The sequence below is a fragment of the Octodon degus genome, unplaced genomic scaffold (genome assembly GCF_000260255.1).
Source record: "Octodon degus isolate 3935 unplaced genomic scaffold, OctDeg1.0 scaffold00034, whole genome shotgun sequence".
Lineage (NCBI taxonomy): Eukaryota > Metazoa > Chordata > Mammalia > Rodentia > Octodontidae > Octodon > Octodon degus.
This window is the reverse complement of record NW_004524610.1, coordinates 1,213,680-1,230,191: the sequence shown is the minus strand read 5'-3', so window position 1 is coordinate 1,230,191 and position 16,512 is coordinate 1,213,680. Positions and strand designations below refer to the sequence as shown.

The window sequence follows — 16,512 nt, the reverse complement described above, 5'->3', positions numbered from 1 at the left end:
GGTTTGTGGCAGTGTGTCTTTCACAGTAATAACTTTTAATGTAAACATTCACCACATTTGTCAGCCCCACCCTTGTGCAGTACTTGGGTGAGGGTGGCAGGAAGAGCTCGCGACAGCACTGGGCACAGCAGCTCCCATGGATGTCATTCTCTCAGAGTATGAGGAGCTCAGAACGGGAAGGATCTCACTGTAGGAAGGAAGGTCACCAAACATCTGAAACGGGGCTGTCCATCAGCACTATGCAACCATGTCTCTGAGAAGGGCTTTTGTCTATTTGTGTATTTATTTATTTATTTTGTTTTATTTTTTGCATTTTAGGGAAGAGTCTGTGATCTCACTCCTGGGTCAGAGTCATAGTGCTCTGCCTGTGTACAGCCTCCCGAGAGCCGGGATTACAGGCACACGTTGCTCCCAGTCTCAACTGCCTCTCAGTGTGCCTGAGGGGGGGCGCCACTGCAGGCCTGGGGATCAAACCCCCGGCCTCCGCGCCTGCTTGCAGGTGCTTTAATCTGCTGGGGCTTTTGTCTAAGGACAAAAGAATGTGCGCTAATTCTCTGACAATGTCTGATTGTCAACAAAAAACTAAGTTTGGCTTAAATTCTCCTTAAAAGATAAGGACTCATTTTTAATTCAATTTAATATCCTTTAGGATTTTTTTATTTCAAGCAACAAAGACCAAACAATCTTAAGTCAAAAAAAAAAAAAAACAAAAAAAACAAAAAAAAAACTTACTGCAAAAAGGAGAGCATTTCTACTCATTCAGGAAGTCTGGATTAGACCTCAGTGTGAGCCCAAGACTGAGCGGGCCATCGGGGAGCGAGCTGCGAGAGAGGGGGCCAAGCGCCGGCCCTTGTCAAGCCTGCCTTCCCGGAGGTGCTGCCGCCCCGCTCCCAGTGAGCCCAGCGGACAGCCATCTGTCAGAGTGAGGGGAAACACAGCTGCAGCCTCCTGAGCGTGCCTTGCAGGACCGGGAGGCGGGGAAGCTAGGCACGTGAGGTCCAGGAGAAGGGACCCAGAGAGAGAATGGCCCCTGGGCTGGACCCAGGAAGAGAGGGTCAACGGCCAGCCCTGGAGACCACAGCATGGACGAGGGCAGAGGGCGCGTCACTCGGGGCCGTGGCCTTTGGAGGAACACGCTTGAAGCTAGGCAACTGAAGCGCGTGGTGGGGCAGCGATGGTGGACTGTCCAGCTGGTCAGCCCTGGGATCTGCCCTGGCATCAGTGGGGCTCAGAGGAGCAGATGAGGGACCAGACAGAGACCCGAGGCCAGCCTCCATGACCACCCTCCTCGCCTGTTGCTCAGGGTTTGTCCCGCTGCTCTGCTTCCTGGCCTCCGGAAGTAAGCTTTGTTCCCCTACACACTTCTGCCATGGTGTGGTCTGCGTCTGGGTGTCCCCCAAGCCTCATGCAGCTTGGGGCGGGTGTCTAGAGCTTGCAGCTGATTCATGGTGCAGTGCTGGGGTTATGGGTGCGAGTGCTGCACCCAGCCTGGGCTGGGTGTCCCGCTACAGCACAAGGGACAGGAGAGTCCTCTCTCTCCTCCCCTTTTTGCTCTTGCTGCTTTTACTGTCTTCTGCGACTGTCTTCTGCCATACACCCAGCCTTGGATCCAGCTGATCATGAACTGAAATCTGCACAAACTGCGAGCTAAATAAACCTTTCTTTCCCTAAGTTTGGGTAGAATTTTGTCCCAGTAAGAAGAAAAACCTAGCACACACTGTGCTGTTTCTGCTTTACCACCTGCTTACCATGGACTGAATCCCCCTAGTCATGAGCCAAATTCAATTTCTCCTCTTTTGAGCTAGAGGGTCAGGTATTGTATTTCAGTGACAAGAAGTCTAATGCATCTGTTCCTGGAAAGTTAGACTGATATGATTAAATTTATAATTTGAGAAAAAGTAATGTTCTACACTGGAGAGACCGTGTGTGTGTGTGTGTGTGTGTGTGTGTGTGTGTGTGTGTGTGTACATATAAAATTCTGGGTAGATTTATGTAGACTTTAGAAAATTCACTGCTGAAAGTGGTGACAAGTCCTGGAGAACACCACATGCCATGGATACCGCACGACGTCCTGAAGACAACAGCCTCATGTGAAGAGTTAGTCAGAGGGTGCCTCAGCATCTCAGACTCAGGAACATATTAGCAAAGGCAGACACTCCTCACTCTTCTAGCGCTTTTTCTCTTGAATTATGGAAAAGGTTGTGTTTGGTGTAGTTTTCTTCTTTGACATGCTACTTGCTTGGTTATGCCAAAATCTTGGCAGAATGAGATTAAAGACATAGTGGGTGGAACATAGCGCGTGCAGAGACCGAGGGGCATTGGACCCTGGCTTGGTTTCCGTGGAGAGGGCCACATGCTCTGAAGAGGATCATGCCCAGGAACATGAACTGTGACAAGAAGCAGAGTAATTACTTGAGCAGTGAATGAATCAGGAGCAACTGCCTGGTGGACAACTGAGAGAGAGCCGAAGACAGCCTTCTCCCTCTCCAAACACTCGCTGGACCACGCTTGCTGCTGGGGCCACTTTGGCGTCTTGATGGTAGAATTCCTCCTTCCACACATTTGACTGATGCTCTTCAGGGTGCAGCGTCTCTGCCACTGCCCTCGAACTACTGCTCACTGGGGGTGAACCCACTCCACACAGGAGTGCCGCCAGCCGCCACCTACTCCACAGCAGCTGCTGAAGAGGGTGCTTCCTCCCCCAGGGCCTTTCCAGCGTCAGGGAGCATGGCTGTCCTTTAGGGTGTCAGCTGCCCTCCCCATCGGCGTGCTGTCTAACACAGAGGCGAGCCCGAGACCTCTGCTGACTGCATAGCAGTGGGGACCATCTAGGCCAGCAGACAGGAACGCGCCCCACTGTGGAGGGCACCATGATGGCTATTTGTCACCAGGTAGAAAGCAGTTGGGGTGCTTCTAACAGAAAAGCTAAGTCTTTCCAAAGGGTTTTTAAGAACTGAGTGCTTGTTAGTGGCAAGATCCCAAAGCTCCATTCGCAGTTGCTCTCCTGCTGGCGAGAGTGCCGTTGGGAGGATCTGCTGTGCTGGCTGGAGCTGGGCAGGGTTGGTAGAGAGGGTGGTGAGCAGGTGCAGAGGGAAGGAAAGGAAAAGCCATGATGTGCTTCATCCTGTTCCTGCCACACACACACACACACACACACACACACACACACACACACAAGCGTGGAAGCACAAGCCTGCATGTGCACACACACATACATCGTCGTGTCAAAATTCTCTTTTAGAACTTTAAGAAAGAAATGAGCACAAAATATGGGTAGCCCTTTAATAATCTATAGCTATGACTTTATTATGTTTTATCTTTAAAATATTAGTGAATTATTAAGAGAAAGATGCCCCCAGCCAGCTCCCTAGGAAGGCTCTGTCCGTCACACAGCTGGGAACTGTAGGACAGGTCAGGTCAGGCAGTGACTCTCCTTAAAGCAAACACATCTAAGGGAGAACAGGCAAAGGCACAGGGCTACAGCAGGCAGGAAAACTCGTTGCCCTGTTCTTGGCAGTGCACTGCAGTTGACATTTGCAGTGGAACAAGTGTGACGTAGGAGTGCACACCCTGCCCTGTGTGCCGAGACGTTCCTGGCTCAGCCTCACCTTGCACGGCCATGTGGAACCCTGAGGGGAAGAGCAGCTTTGGTAAGGGACCCTCACAGTGTGGCTGCTGTTTTCTTGTCTCTCTTACAGGGCTTTTTTTTTTTTTTTTTCCTTCTGGTACCAGAAGTCAAACTCAGGACCTTGTACTTGCCGTGCAGGCACTTTGTCCCTGAGGTATATTCCCAGCTCTGGCTGCTGTTTTCTTATAAACTGCTATAAAAGTTTTCTCTCTCAGTCAATTTCTCTCTCAAAATCAGATGGGAAAGTTCTCACTCTCTCTCATGCTGTCTTTCTCAAAATCAGTGAAAAAATTGAACAGAGGTCAGCATTCAGCAGAAGGGTTGGCCCTTCCCGGAGGAGAACAGCGGGAAGCACTTGCCGGCCACTGAGGCAGGAAAGTGGGCTTGAGGCTCGCCGCTTCGGCCTCTGCTGTGGGGCCCACAGCCACCTCCTCCCACACAAAGGAAGGGGAGGGCCTGCACCTCTGGGGTTCCCTGATGCTCCAGGGAGATCGCAGCTATTAAATCAAACTCTCAATTCCTGAGTTGCGAGCTACTCAGCAGTACTGGATAAGCATCTTCGGAACAAAAACCTACACTAGTAGCTCATTTGCTTCAAATTTCTTTCTTGTCTCTTTTTTATCTTTTCACAGAAAAGATTTTTAAGAAGCTTGTAGTCGGTGACAGCCAGTAATGGTCTGAGGCTGCTCACCTGTGACTAAGTTTCTCCTCCAGGGAGGGCAGTGGTACGACCTCCAATGGCGACTTGCACAGACGTTTCCCAGGCTGCATGGGTGAGTGAGCGCTTCGGCCGGCATGAGCACGGATGCTAACAGACTCTTCCGTCCCTGGCTAATCTGAACGAGACACTGATGGTGACTAATGGCACCTCGATGGGAGCTGACAATCCCCTGGCTGTATGCATTTGGCTTCAGGATAAATCCACCGAAATACAATGGCTGTTTTAATAGCTACTATATTTAATGAATATATAATTTAATAAAGACTATAATTCATAAATATGGTTAGTAAATATTTTGATAAATATTTTTAAAGGCTTAACAATTTTTCACAAAATACATACACAAGGTTAGACTTGAAGACATTTACTTTTGAGAAAATCATAAGAAAAGGACAAAAGCATCCTTACACATGATATTTGCTGAATTGGACCCACAAACAGATGAGTGGTAAGAAAACTTGCTATGCACAGTGGAGCCAGCCTGGCCACAGCGAAGGGTGAAGGTGAGCCACGCAAGGCAGCGGGGTAGTTTGACATGAGTGAAACACGTCAGATATGGAAGGTTAAATATTGCACGTTCCTCTTACACAAGAAGCCCAAAAGAGAGATAATTTTAAAAGTAAAATAAAAGAAAGATGACAGGAAATAGGGAGATAAGCTTTGTGGAGCTGGAGAGGGACTAGGGGCTAGGAAGACAGGAGAGAAGGGGCCGAGGACAGAAAAAGGAACCAGGGATGATGATTATGCACAACTCCCAAAGATGGATGTCTTTATTAGCATATACTAATAAACTTTTAAAATCATTTTATATGACATGCTTTAAAATTTTGGAGAATCTAAACTACAAATGTAGCTTTTGTCATTTATTCACACATAAATGATCCCTGCATTTTAATCAGCATTAAATACTATTAATGTGGATATCAGAGTTAAGGAAGAAAATTTAGTCAGGTGATTGATACATCACAGTTGTGATTTCATTAGGAAGAAGTTTTGAAGGGGTCATTTCTACTACTTTTAAAATAATATGGGGCGCTTTTTTTGCAACAGGTTTGCTGCGAGAGCACAGGTGTAGTGAAAACCACCACTAAAGCAAAGCCGACGAGGTAAAGGAAAAGACTCACTTTAGTACCATTGTCATCAGACACCTGGACTCCGGCAAGTCCACCAGCAGCAGCCATCTGATCTACACATGCAGTGGCATCGACAAAAGAACTGCTGAAAAATTTGAGGAGGCTGCTGAGATGGGGAAGGGTTCCTTCAAGCATGCCTGGGTCTCGGCCAAGCTGGAAGCCGAGCGTGAGCGTGGTATCACCACTGACATCTCCCTGTGGAAACTGGAGACCAGCAAGTACTACGTGACCATCATCGATGCCCTGGACACAGAGACTTCATCAAAAACATGACTACAGGCACGTCTCAGGCTGACTGTGCTCTCCTGATTGTTGCTGCTGGTGTTGGTGAATTCGAAGCTGGTATCTCCAGGAATGGGCAGACCCGTGAGCATGCCCTTCTGGATTACACACTGGGTGTGAAACAACTAATTGTTGGAGTTAACAAAATGGATTCCACAGAGCCACCCTACAGCCAGAAGAGATACGAGGAAATTGTGAAGGAAGTCAGCACCTACATTAAGAAAATCGGCTACAACCCTGACACCGTAGCTTCTGTGCCAATTTCTGGTTGGAATGGTGAAAACATGCTGGAGCCAAGTGCTAACATGCCTTGGTTCAAGGGGTGGAAGGTCACTCATGAAGATGGCAATGCCAGCGGAACCACACTGCTTGAAGCTTTGGATTGCATCCTCCCACCCACTCGCCCCACTGGCAAGCCTTTGCGGCTGCCCCTCCAGGATGTCTACAAAATCAGTGGTATTGGCACTGTCCCTGTGGGCCGAGTGGAGACTGGTGTTCTCAAACCTGGCATGGTGGTCACCTTTGCTCCAGTCAATGTCACAACTGAAGTCAAGTCTGTTGAAATGCACCATGAAGCTTTGAGTGAAGCTCTTTCTGGGAACAATGTGGCCTTCAATGTCAAGAACATGTCTGTCAAAGATGTCTGGCCTGGCAATGTGGCCGGTGACAGCAAAAATGACCCACCAATGGAAGCAAAGCAGCTGGTTTCACTGCTCAGGTGATTATCCTGAACCATCCCAGCCAGATCAGTGCTGGCTATGCCCCCATCCTGGATTGTCACACAGCTCACACTGTTTGCAAGTTTGCTGAGCTGAAAGAAAAGATTGATCGCCGGTCTGCTAAGAAGCTGGAAGATGGGCCCGAGTTTTTGAAATCTGGTGATGCTGCCATTGTTGACAGGGTTCCAGGCAAGCCCATGTGTGTCGAGAGCCTCTCTGACTACCCACCTCTGGGTCATTTTGCTGTTCATGATATAAGACAGACAGTTGCTGTGGGTGTCACCAAAGCTGTGGACAAGAAGGCTGCTGGAGCTGGCAAGGTCACCAAGTCTGCCCAGAAAGCTCAGAAGGCTAAATGGACATTATCCCTGACACCTGCCACCCCCGTCCTAATCAGTGGTGGAAGACGGTCTCAGAGCTGTTTCTCCCAACTGGCCATTTAAGCTTAATAGTGAAAGACTGGTTAATGATAACAATGCATCATAAAACCTTCAGAAGGAAAGGAGAATGTTTTGTGGACCATTTTTTTGTGTGTGGCAGCTTTTAAGTTATTAGTTTTTAAAATCAATACTTTTTAATGGAAACAACTTGACCAAAAATCTGTCACAAAATTTTGAGACCCATTAAAACAAAGTTTAATGAGAAAAAATAAAAATAAATAAAATAATATGGGTATTGAAATATCAATCATGTTTATTTCTGATATTTTGTCTCAGTAAAAAAAAAAAACTGATTAGAGCACAAAAGGAGGCTATTTTGTTTGCTTTTCTTAGTTTGTCAGCAGAAATGATAATGGGGGTGTCTCAGAGTCAGAGCACATGCTTAGCCTGCACACAGTCTTGATTCAACCCCCAGAACGCACCAAGAAAACATAGCTAGATCACTGGAGTTCCGCTCAGCCCCAACAACCCATCCTCGCCCTGAAGACCTCCAGGGAGATCTGTAGGCTAGCCCCACACCCCCAGCCACCCCCCGGAGTTCTGCTAAGCCCTGGATGTCCATCCTCACCCTGAAGACTGCTGGGGAGACCTGGGAGACAGCTGCAGGAACCTGCAGGAACCTTGAGGAGCCCTACCCTGCACCAACCCACCATCCAGAGAGCGAAAGGTAGGGATGTGTCTGAGGGACACAGGAACCAAATGGAAAGGGTCCCATGAACAAATTTAAAACAAAAACACAAAGAACATAGTATGGGATTCTAACCCAAAGAGAATATGATTATACATATTCATATAGGATTTTTTTAAATCTTATACAGTTGTGGGCTGGGCCCAGAGATGGGAAAGCTGTCACTGCCCGAGCCATCCTTACCTCAGCAGTCGCTGCCTCAGCTGCATCATCCCAGTAGGAGTCAAGTTGCTGCCACTGCAGCCCCCGTGCTCGCCACATAAATCCATAGTGATTTAAATAAATTATTGAGTAAATAAAGAAATGCAGACAAAAATAGGATTGAAACACACGGCAATAGAAAACTGGATCATGGGAAGCGAAGAACTTCAGTATTCTAAGTTTGTCTTACTTTGATAGAAGATGATGGTGGCTTATCAAAGCCCAAGGGATGGTGTGTCTCCAGCTGCAAGCCACCCCGGGAGTCGCTTCACGGAGCCAGAGGCAGGCACCGTGTTGCTCAAAGCCTGTTTCCCCACCTGCGACATGAATGAGTGTTTATATCCCTGGTTATAGAAAGGATGAAATCAGTTATGGAAAACCAGAAGAACTAAGAGCAGTGGATGGCACAAGATGCAATAAATGCACCCGAGCTACTATCACTAGGTAGAGGCAGCTCTGTCAGACCAGCGGAAGAAAGTGTGATTAATGCATTACCAGGCAAGAAGGAAGAAATAATGAGAATGTGAGCAGGGCAAGTGGAAAGCACGAAGTAGTACAATAGGAGGATGTCGAATGGCCAGTCACCACAGAAACGCAGAAGAGCTAAACAGGGCTTTTAAAAGATAGTGCCCGTCATAGAGGAACTTTTAAAATCTTATTATATGGTTGTGGGCTGAGCTCAGAAGTGGGAAGGCTGTCGCTGCCTGAGCCATCGCTACCTCAGCGGTCGCTGCCTTGGCCACGTCATACCAGTAGGAGTCGAGTCACCACCACCGCAGCTCCCATACTCACCTGCCTCCCCAGGAGCTTGTGTGGGCCCCAGGTTGCCCCTCGCTCAGCGGGCCACACCTCCAGCATCACATGCAGTATATTCGCTTACTTAAATTACCACGTTCCTTGCATAAGATGTGAAACCTTGGAGACGCCGATCAAAGGCCTTCAGAGACTGGAGTACAGAGGATATTATTCTGCATTATGCTGGTGTGGGAGTTGATGCAGATGATGGCCAAGGTTGCGAAGCAATGCCTGCAAAATCCAGCTCATTCAGAAGAAAGGAGAAGTGAAGGCCCTGGATGAAGAAGGGCACAAGCAACAGGATATGGACTTGGCTGTAGAAGCTGATGTCCACCTTGGAAGAGCTCATACACACTGGGCAGCACTTGGAGAGTCCAGTCCTGTTAACAGCCACCTGCAACACTCTGGTAAAAAAAAAAAATGAAGTTGTGTTATTCATAGCGAATCATCATAAACTACAAAGACTTGAAAAAAGTTGCGGGGGAGCAAAGGCTACGACTTTGAATTTGAAACAGATACACAGACAATTGCCAAGCTTATTAAGCACACATGTGACAACTGGGAAAGTGAAGGCATCAGTTTGACGACACTGGTAGAGAGTTATTCAACAGCTGGAAGGTGCTTTTGCACTGGTATTTAAAAGTGCTCATTTTCCTGGGCAAGCACCTGGCACGAAGTGAGGTGGCCCCTACTGACCGACATTCGGCGTGAGCATAGCTTTCTGCTCATCACATCCAGATACTCTACAGAACAGGCACAGACTAGAAAGAAAGCTGTGATCCCCCATGTGGACAGCACAACTTGCCTTTCCCTGTTGAAGGAAAGCAGTGGAAGGTCACTTTGCTTCTGATGCAGCTGCTGGCATAGGGCGCACCAACTGTGCCCTCCATCTAGAAGACGATGTGTCAGTGGTGCTAGGTGGCCGTCTTTCCATCCATCGAATTGGATGGACTGCAAGAGATCATCCTGGAAGAGCTGCACAAACCCTCCAGATGGAACTCGGACAGATGATGAAGGGCGATTTCAGCTCATTTACACACAAGGAAATGTTTGAGCAGCCAGAGTCTGTTGTGAAGACGGTGAGAGGAAGAGTGAATTTTGATGATACTACTGTGAATGTGGGTGCTTCGAAGGGTCACGTTAAGGAATCCAAAGGCGTCGACATTCGACTCTTATTGCTTGTGGAACAAGTTACCATGCGGGTGTAGCAACACGTCAGAGTTTTGAGGAGCTGACTGAGTTGCCAGTGACGGTGGCACTTGCCAGGGACTTCCTGAGTAGAAACACACTGGTCTTTCGAGATGAGGTCTGCTGTCTCATTAGTCAGTCAGGTTAAACACCAGAAACCCTGATGCGTCTTCATTACCGTAGGAGAGAGGTGCTTTACCTGTGGGGATCACAAACACAGCTGGCAGTTCTCTATCAAGGGAGACAGATGTGGAGCGCATGTTGATGCTGGCCCTGAGCTTGGTGTGGCCAGTACCGAGGCCTACACCAGCCAGTTCGTGTCCCTTGTGATATTTGCTCTTATGATGTGTTATGACAGAATCTCCATGCAAGAGAGATGCAAAGAGATTACGCTTGCATTGAGACGGCTGCCTGATTTGATTAAGGAAGTGCTAAGCATGGATGATGAAATTCAAAAACTGGCAACAGAACGGTATCATCAGAAGTCAGTCAGAGGCTGTCATTACGCTACTCGTTTTGAAGGGGCCCTGAAAATCGAAGCATGTACCTGCACGCCTTGGAAGGCATCCTTGCTGGTGAACTGGAACACGGCCCTCCAGCCTGGGCGGCAAGCTGACGCCTGTCATCACGATCATCATGAGAGAGCACACTGTGCCAAATGTCAGAACGCCCTGCAGCAGGTGGCTGCTCCACAGGCGTCCTGCGGTGCTCTGTGATGGGGACGACACTGAGATGACGAAGAACACAAAAGAACACTCAGGGCACCCCACTCAGCAGACTGCTCACAGGGTGCTCAGTGTGACTCCCTGCAGTTGCTGGCTTTCCACATGCTGTGCTGAGAGGCTCCGATGTTGCTTCCCACAGAATTTAGCCAAACCTGTAACTGCAAGGAGCGTGGGAAACTTGGGGTGCTTAAGCAACGCAAAATATCTTTTATATTTAAAAAAAATAAAAATAAAAATCTTATATATTCCTTACAAGACAAGACATACCTATACATTCTTACCCAGAAATTAAAGTTATTTACTACAACCACAAATTAAATGAGAAAATATTTTTTAAGAGTAACTGAAGCAAAACAGAACATAGGAAAGACAGTCAATAAACCAGGTTTAGGGGAGTCAACATGAACTTTTTAGCAAGAAGTTCAGAACAGCCACAAGAGCTTAGATTTACTTCTGGAAGAAAACACTTTAAAAAAATCTTTGGGCAGCTGTATGGAGGAAAGAATTGATCAGGAAACAGCTAAGCTCTGGAGATATGAAAATGATACTGCACAGCCCCAGCTCCCTGACACCACTCGGACTGTCCCCTAGATGCCACTTCTCCCCTGTGTCCCCATGGACCTGTTCCTCCCCTGGGGTGCCACACAAACATCCTCGAAGGCCTAAATACCAGGTCACATCCTGCCAAAGTCCACAAGGTCAAAGGAAAGAACACTAGGAGGTGAGGAGAGACTCGGACCGCAGACTCCCAGGTCCTAGGAAACGACACAGAGAGGGAAGCAGGGCTGCTCAGTGTGGCTGACAGGCAGCAGCAAGCAAGCAGGACGGCGTGTGCCTGGTGCGGCTGTGCCGTGTTTCTTGCCATATTTTCTGTCCCTGGCTTTAAATTTACTCGAATTTCATTATCAAAAAATATTTAGTGTTGAACACCTAAAACGTATGCCCTCTTGAGTCCAAGATCCATAGCACTTATCTCAGGGTGAAATTAACCCATTCCTTTCATTTTTAGTTTTTTTTTTAATTTAAATGATAACTGTGCAGATGTGACAGTCCAGACCAGGGTTTCTTTTTTCCCATAATTTTATTGAAAAACAAATAGCAATGAGACAGTTTCAAATCTGATTAGTAGGACAGTTTCAATAATTAATACATTCATATTGTTGTCTCAGTGGTTATTCATTGTACAAGATGCAGACATGATATACTGTTTACAAACACTATTAGAACAAATCTTTCTATTTATTGAATTAAGAGAAAGTAGCTGTATATCTATCCTAACTATTTTGAATATACAGATACAGAAGTCATTCATTTGTATCCCCTTTTGTTGTTTAGTTTTGTCATTTAAATATTATAGGTGTGTGGATTCAGCAAAATATTCCAAGATAGTCCAGTAGTCCATAATAGTAGTGGGTTTTCCATAAGACTGGCAATGTCAGAACTTGCTGACTTGGCCGGGAAGATGGTTCAGTGGAATAAATGCTTGCCTGGCAAGCGCAAGGTCCTGAGTTCAATCCTCGGTTCCGCCAAAAAAGAAAAAAAAAAAAAAAAAAAGAAGTTGTTGACTTGAGCCTTTTACAGCTCAGCATATTAATGTGGCTTTACTTTTTATACCTCGTTTTTATACTTTTCTGCTAGATGGTTAGGACCAAGATAAAGCGAGACCTATATAACAAGAAATGTAGCTTTTGTATCTGATAAGGTCAGTCAATTCCGCTCTGGACTTATCCTGAAACCCTGACTCATGTAGATGAGTCATGGCCATCGCTTGAACAATTTGCTCTCTGTGAAAACCTGAGAGAATGTTTTCGCTCCAGGTGACTCTCCTTAGGCACACTCTACATCATTGATCACTTTCCTCTTTGGCCCCATAATCTCCTTGATCAGAAAATTTGTGAAACAACTGCATTACATGATGTTATAGTACAGGATCTCTTATGTCCTGAGTCCTCATTGACTTTGAAAGGCTAGGGCCAAAATGTTGGCTGTCCTTGCAGCCCTTGTTTTTCTCTAATTTTTGGTGTGCAAACTTAACCCTCCAGAAGAGAAGCTTATTGTTATTACCCTACAACGTAGGCTATTGAGCTTAACCACACTATTTGTCTGAGTATCAAACATCTTGGGCATAACATGCACAGGTATTTTTGATCAAGTATTGACATGTTAACCTTTAAGTCCCTACAGAATATGAAGAAAAAATCTTTTTAAATTAAAATATATTTAAAAATAGGAATAAACAGTTGCATATTTTTGCACAGTTTAGAAATCTAACCATATACAGCATTGTAGCAGGACAGTCCCACAACATTCCTTTTCCTGTCTCCTGCCTTCATTCACCACTCCCTCCCCTTTTAAACAAACATCTACCTGAGAGCACAGTAGCAACAGGCGTGTCATGACAAGCAGCACGTATTCAGAAGACCAGAGTGACAGGCACTCCAAGCATGAACCTACTATTACACATTGCCATCTTCAGTGCAGCTGCTTAGTTCACAGGTATCAGCATATACAGTTAGGCAGGGTGAGAATCCTACCAATTAACTGCTAACTTCGAAAACTTTTTGAAGATTCTCAGGATCATTGTCTTACCCATCTTGGACATATAAATGTATGGCTTTGCCCTATCATGTTTTCTAGCTTTTTTCCTTACACTCTCTTCATTGTCTAATCCTCAAGTTCTCACTTTCCTTTTAATTGTGTTATACCTTTCTATTTATATTTATTCTTTTGAGTTCTTATACTAGGGAGACTATACCATATTTACACAAGTGGGTCTGGTTTATCTCACTTATGAGTGTATCTTCAAGTTGCATCCAGTTATATATAAAGGCTTCAAATTTATCATTCTTTATACCTGAGTATTACTCCATTGTATAAAAATGCCACATCTTTTTCTTCCATTCCTCCAGCGATGGGCATCTTGGTTGTTTCCAAGATTTGGCTATCACAAATTGTGCTGCTATAAACATAGGTACACATATATCACTATGATATGATGGTTTCAGATTCTCCGGGAAAATTCCCAGTAGGGGGATAACTGGTTTGAATGGGATTTGCAGCCCTAGTTTTTTAAGGAGTCTCCACACTGATTTCCATAATGGTTGCATCAGTCTACGTTCCCACCAGCAGTGGAGAAGGGTTCTTTTTTCCCCACAGCCTCTCCAATATCTGTTGTTGTTTGATTTCTTTATGATAGCCATTCTTTCTGGGGTAAGATGGTATCTCAGTGTTGTTTTAATTTGCATTTCATGGATGGCTAGTGATGTGGAGTATCTCTCATATATTTATTGGTTTCCTCAGTTTCATCCTCTGAGAAGTGTGTGTTCATTTCGGATGCCCATATCTGGACTAGGTCTTTAAATTTTGGGTCCCTAGTGTTTTTTAGTTCCTTATAGATTCTAGAGAGCAGATCTTTGTCTGAGTACTTATTTGTCAAGATTTTTTCCAAATTTGTGGGTTGTCTTTTCACTTTGTTGGTAATTTCTTTTGACGTGCAAAAACTTCTCAATAAAAGGAGGTCACAGATGTTTAATGCTTTCAAGCGTTATCCGTGTGATTTGATTTTTGTTCATGAAATCTTGCCTACCCCTGTGTCTTCAAGAGTTCCTCCTACTTTCTCTTCCAGGACATTTAGTGTTTCTGTTTTAATGCTTAGATCTTTAATCCATTTTGAGTTTAGCTTAGTGCATGGTAATAGACCTGGGTCAAGTTTTATTTTGGCATGTAGAAAGCCAGTTTTCCAGCACCATTTGTTAAAGAGGCTATCTTTCTTCCAGTGAGTATGTGTGGCTCCTTTGTCAAAGATAAGGTGGCTGAGAGTGTTCATAGAGGCTTCCGCATCTTCTAGTCTATTCCATTGATCCTCAGGTCTATTTTGTTGCCAGTACCATCCTGATTTTATCACAGTAGCCTTGTAATATAATTTCAAGTCAGGAATTATGAGGCCTCCTGCCTTCTTTGTTGACCAGGATTTCCTTTGCTATTCTAGGTCTTTTCTGGTTCCAAATAAATTTTAGCAATGATTTCTCCAGCTCTGTGAGGTATGTTGTTAGTAGTTTGATAGGGATTGCATTAAAATGGTACAGCAATTTTGGGAGTATGGCCATCTTCACAGTGTTAGTTCTTCCTATCCAGGAGCAAGGAATATTTTTCCATTTTCTGAAATCCTCTACACTCTCTTTTTTCAGAGTACTATAATTTTCCTTGAAAAGATCTTTAACTTCTTTAATTAGAGAAATTACAAGGTATTCATTTTCCTTGGTGCTATTGTAAAAGTTATTGTTTCTATAATTTCCCTCTCGGTGCATTTGTTGTCTGTGTAGAGGAATGCTATTGACTTTTGGGTATTGACTTTGGATCCTGCTATACTACTGAATTTATGTATTAATTCTAGTAACTTCTTGGTGGAGTTTTTTGGGTCTTCCAAGTAAAGTATCATATCATCTGCAAATAAGGATAACTCAACTTCTTCCTTACCTATTCTTATTCCTTTTATTTCTTTCTGTTGTCTAGTGGCTCTAGTTACTGTTTCCAGAACCATATTGAATAGGAGTGGTGATAGAGGACATCCTTGTCTTATACCAGATCTAAGAGTAAAAGATTTCAGTTTTTCCCCATTTAGAATTATGTTAGCCATTGGGTTGTCATAAATGGCTTTTGTCATATTGAAGTAGAGGCCATCTATTCCAATTTTCTGTAGGACTTTGAACATGAATGAGTGTTGGACTTTGTCAAAAACCTGTTCTATATCAATTGAGATGATCATGAAGTTTTTAGATTTGGTTCTATTGATATAGTGTATTACATATATAGATTTTCGAATATTGAACCATCCTTGCATCCCTGGGATGAATCCTACGTTGTCATGGTGTATGATCTTCTTGCTGATGTCCCGCATTTTATTTGATAGGATTTTATTGAGGTTTTTGCGCCTATGTTCATGAGGGAGATAGGCCTGTTCTCTTTCTTCGTTGCATCTTTCCCTCAGACCAGGGCTTTTGAACTGCGTTTCTGGCACATGGAGTATAGGTTTCACCATGCTCACCACGGCACCTATGCGTGACCTGGCTCAGCCTCCTTTGCACACCAGGGCCTCCTTGTCGTGCTCTGTCACAGAAGGTAAAGCACATACATCTTCACTGAGCAAGTTAATGAATCCTTTAGAACAGCTATACTATATATATATATATATATATATATATATTAGTGAGGGTCTAGGGCCTACAGGGTCTCATTACATAGTTCAGACTCATAGTGATCTGCCTGTGTTCAGCCTCACAAGAGCTGGGATTACAGGTGTGTACCACCATGTCCAGTCTCAATTGCCCTCTCAGTGCTCCTGGGGGATGGGGCCAGCATGGCAAGCCCAGGGAATGAACCCCACATGGTGCATCTGCCTAAGCAGGTGCTTTAATCCACTGAGCTATGTGGCCCACCCAAGAACTGCTATACTTTTAAAGAAGTAATAAATGATTCTTATACAATGAGACACATGTTTACATGGAAAATGCTCAATATAATGCAAGTAAATGTGATGCTTAAATTAGCCAGAAATGTCTCAAATCACTATTAACTTATCTCTGAGATTCTGATCTAAATCTGTGGTTTCAATGTCATCAAAAAGAAAGTTTAAAGGGCTGGGGAGATGGCTTAGTGGAATAAGCACTTCCCTGGCAAGCACAAGGGCCTGAGTTCAATCCCCTGTTCCGGAAAAAATAAATAAATAAAAATTTTAAAAAAGAAAGTTTTAATATTTTACCCATTTTCTTTCAAGATAAATTCAGGAAAACCATTATTTCATCACTGGTATGTAAATACATGAAGCTGTGTCTTTGCTACCTCTCTCAGCTAAGCAGAGACGATCATTCTGCTCCTTAGTCCCATGAGAAGTTTCTTTCTTTTTCCATAATTTTATTGAGAAACAAATAGCAATGAGACAGTTTCAAACCAAATTGGTAGGACACTTTCAATAATTAACACATTGCATACATTC

General features: G+C 44.7%; 1 pseudogene; it reads left to right on the top strand.

Moving 5' to 3' along the window:
• Window positions 1-7,477: 7,477 nt before the first annotated feature.
• Window positions 7,478-16,512, top strand: part of LOC101560978 — a 78,701-nt pseudogene continuing 69,666 nt past the window's right edge.